General features: G+C 41.0%; 1 pseudogene; it reads right to left on the reverse strand.

The window, feature by feature from the left end:
* Positions 1-375: 375 nt before the first annotated feature.
* Positions 376-484, reverse strand: LOC140076353 (small nucleolar RNA U13; annotated as a pseudogene).
* Between the last annotated feature and the right edge of the window lie 4,043 nt (positions 485-4,527).

The following is a 4,527-nucleotide window of genomic DNA, read 5'->3' on the forward strand; positions in this document are numbered from 1 at the left end:
ACTTCCTATTCAGGCGTACTTTGCCCTATTACCCTATATCCTTTAATGAGGACCCTCTGTTTTATATCACTAAGCCAATTATTTACCCAAATACACAGATTCTCCCCTAGTCCCAGCAGTCTCATTTTATGTACACATCTTTAATGTGGCAGTGTATCAAATGCCTTGGAAAAGTCCAGATACACAACATCCACAGCCTCCTCCATGTCCAGTCCAGAACTTATCTCCTCATAGAAGCCAATCAGATTAGTCTGACAGGACTGATCCCATAAACCCATGCTGATGCTGGGTTATCAGGTTATGTACAGTGAGTTACTCCAGGATAGCATCTCTAACAAACAACCCAAATATTTTCCCCACAACAGAAGTTAGACTCTTCGGAAGGGCAATGTACCATGTGGTAACATGAAGGATGCACAGGCCACACAACCGTTTGATCACCCATTCATCACACGTTCAGAAGAACTAGAACCAGAGGAAAGATCAGTTTATAAATGGAAAGTGTAACAAATGACTGAAAATCAGGGTGAATCAGCTTGGTCCAAATGTATAGATAAGACACAGAGATGAGCAATCATCTCATATCATATCATTATATCATTATATAAAATATATAAGGCTTTCTTTATTGCTGGGTATCATAGCTGCTGCGTGGTCTGAAACCTCAGTAAATATACTCTCTAATCTAACCAAAAATCACTCTACACATGATATCAATATTGTAAAGTGAATTATTTATCAATTACAACTTTTCAGAGTTACCAATTAAATATAATAATAATAATAATAATAAATACCATAACTACATCTAGAGTATTGCCAATGGCAATATGTCAATACATTTTTTTTTCAGAATCACAAAGGATTTTTTTTTTTTAATTATGATTTGAATATAGGCTGGAAATGGAGCAAATGTATCTTCTTCTGACGCTGTATCTGGGTTTGGATTGGTGCTAGGTGGTACGCTATACTAGCAGGTAAAGGGTTAAGTTTTATCTGTTTATCTAGTGTATGATGTCTCACAAACTGCCTGGCTTCACAATATTTTTATGACTTTATTAATTAAACGTTTTCCAACAAGCTAGCTGTGCCATTTCTTATCATCAAGGGTTCTATTACTTTTTAATGGTGTGAGACCAAATTACCTTTCTACCAGCTCGCAATTTAAGAAGTGTCGTTAGGAGAGGAAATGCACCTGGTGGAATAACTAATAGAAGCTACGTCTCATTTTTTTAACTTTAGGAGGAAATGAATGCTCGCGGATCCCTGACATGAACCTTCCTCTGAATTACGGATTTAGGAGTTTTTGACTGCACTTGAACTATAGTATGAAAGAGTTTTGCATCAAAAAATAGTAAGAGCTTAAATCTGTTGTAATAAAAAATAACAATTTGCAACCGTCATCTGCCAGCCTCTTTACCAACAGATTACATTCTTAAAGAGGTGTCCCTGAATTATGGAAAACCCTGTGGCGGCCTGGACAGGTTTTGGCCAATAAGTGGCTTCTTTGGACCATGAAATGTCAGATGTTATGTTATAGAAAGAGATGTAATCCAGGAGGGCCACAGATTGACTGGAGTGGGTTCATGTGATCCTCCAATCAGAGCAACACAGGAAAAGGTAGCTGAAGCAAGGTAAATTTCTCTCTCTCTCTCCCTCTCTCTCGCTCTCTCTCTCTCTCTCTCCCTCTCTCTCTCCCTCTCGCTCCCTCTCTCCCTCTTTCTCTCTCCCTCTCTCCTTCTCTCCCTTCCCATGGGACTCACCACATGCTGCAAGTTAGGAGCATTGGAACCTAACAGCGTATACAAAAAGCTTTGTAATATATCTTATTCTCCTCTTACTCTATCTTTCATCATCCTTCCTCCTTTCCCCTCCAAATGGAAGGTTTGCTAACAAGACAGGCAGAAACACACTCTGGATGTCTGGTTAGTTAAAGGTTCTTTCGGAAGGGGGTGCATTGCGTCACAACAACAAGATCTCCACCACAAGATCTCCACGACAAAGAACATTGCAAGTTCACAGAATGAGACTGCAGAGAAAAGTATTCAAGTAATCTCTGTATATACTCGAGTATAAGCCGACCCGAGTATAAGCCGAGACCCCTAATTTTACCACCAAAAACTGGGAAAACCTATTGACTCGAGTATAAGCTGAGGCTGGGAAATGCATTGGTCACAGCCTCCTAGTATATAGCCAACCAGCCCCCTGCAGTATGTAGCCAGCCCCCAGTAGTATATAGCCAGCCAGGACCCAGTAGTATATAGCCAGGCCCCAGTAGCATATAGCCAGCCAGCCCCCAGTAGTATAAAGTCAGCCAGCCCCCAGTTGTATATAGCCAGTCAGTACACAGTAGTATATTGCCAGCCAGCCCCCAGTAGTATACAGCCAGCCCCCAGTAGTATATAGCCACCCAGCCCCCAGCAGTATATAGCCAGCCCCCTCTAGTACATAGCCAGCAAGTCCCCAGTAGTATACAGCCAACCAGTCCCATGTAGTATACAGCCATCCAGCCCCCATGTAGTATACAGCCAGCCCCCAGTAGTATACAGCCAGCCAGCCCCCAGTAGTATAAAGCCAGCCAGCCACCAGTAGTATTTAGCCAGTCCGCCCACAGTAGTATACAGCCAGCCCCCAGTAGTATACAGCCAGCCCCCAGTAGTATACACCCATCCCCCAGTAGTATATAGCAAGCCCCCAGCAGTATATAGCCAGCCCCCTCTAGTACATAGCCAGCCCCCAGTAGTATACAGCCAGCCAGCTCCATGTAGTATACAGCCAGCCCCATGTAGTATACAGCCAGCCAGCCCCCAGTAGTATACAGCCATCCAGCCCCCATGTAGTATACAGCCAGCCCCCAGTAGTATACAGCCAGCCAGCCCCATTTAGTATACAGCCAGCCCCCATGTAGTATACAGCCAGCCAGCCCCCATGTAGTATACAGCCAGCCAGCCACCATGTAGTATACAGCCAGCCCCATGTAGTATACAGCCAGCCAGCCCCATGTAGTACACAGCCAGCCAGCCCCATGTAGTACACAGTCAGCCAGCCCCAGCACATTTTTTGTGCTGAAAAACTCTTATACACGCTTATACACGAGTATATACGGTAATGACCAGAAACAGTGATATTCCTCATGTACGCTATCGATTGCTGCAAAGATTGTTGAAAGGTACATTTTAATTTTTGGATTTAACTTCCTGGTATCTCCCAAAACTGAGTATTTGCCAAGAGCTGCCACCTCAGCCAATCACTGTCTGCAGTGAATGAAAGAGTGAGCAAAAAATTTGTGAAAATTATGACTTTTTTAAAAAGTTGCATTTGATAAACCTTCAAAGATTACAATTGCAAGACAGTTCTTGACAAATCATTAACTGGATTTATTGATTTCCTAGAAGCAACTTTGTTCTGTATTTTATTCCTATTTCCATTAGTGCTACAGCCATACTTTTGTAGAAATATGCTGTAATCCAAACCTTTTTGAGGTTCTTTGTGATTTGTTAGACACTTGTAAGAAATCTTCATCTTATTCTATGGAGAAAAATAAGTAACTATTGTTTACGAAATCCCAATTTGTAGCAATGAACCCCTTAATGACTTGGCCCTTTTTTGGTTTAGTGATTTCATTTTTCTAACCCCACCTTCAAAAATCCATGACTTTTTTATTTTTCCATGTACATGCAGGGAAATGGTGCCATTTTGCTGTGCGCTTGGTTTTTACAGGTTTCTCTGTGCACCCCAAATGACACTTCCTTTATTCTTTGGGTTGGTATGATCACAGGGATTCCAAATTTATATTAGTTTTTTTAATATATTTATTTTTTTAATACATTTAAAACCTGTTGTACCAAAAAAAAACTGTGTTCCTTTTGCCATCTTCTGAAACTTTTTCATACTTCTGTGTATGGAGTTGTGTGAGGCATTATTTTTGGAGGAATGAGCTGTTGCTACCATTTTCTAAAGCTTTATAAAACTTTCTATATGTTGCAAAATGGCAAAAAAATGGCATTGCAGACATTTGGACACGGGGTTCAACGCCAGGAATAACCGTTATAATATTTTGATAGATCAACATTTTGGGATGCGGCTATACCTACCGTACTACGTTTAGTTTTAGTTTATTTTTATATCAGTTCTAGGGAAAGGGGGGGATTTGAACTTTTAGTTTCTTTTAAAATTTTTAGAACTGAAAAAAAAAATTACATCAATTTATAAACTCACTATGGTACTTTAACCCTAGGTTGTCTAATTGATCCTACCATATACTGCCATACTACATTATGGAAATATATGTGAATTTTGCATGTCATCTGTTACAATGTGCCACTAGCACCGATCGTCACTCCCTGATTATGTCAGGGTGATGAGGTGCAACATTCTAAACCAAGATGGCGATGCCCCCTTCTCTTCTGCCTTTGACTGCTGCCGCTGGCTTTGCCAGCAGCAATCAAAAGGTTAAGACATGCGATACCAATCGGACCCATGAGTCCTCTCCATACTTCAGTAACCAACGTGTGACATACTAATAAT

This window comes from Engystomops pustulosus, chromosome 8, assembly GCF_040894005.1.
Source record: "Engystomops pustulosus chromosome 8, aEngPut4.maternal, whole genome shotgun sequence".
Taxonomy (NCBI): Eukaryota; Metazoa; Chordata; class Amphibia; order Anura; family Leptodactylidae; genus Engystomops; species Engystomops pustulosus.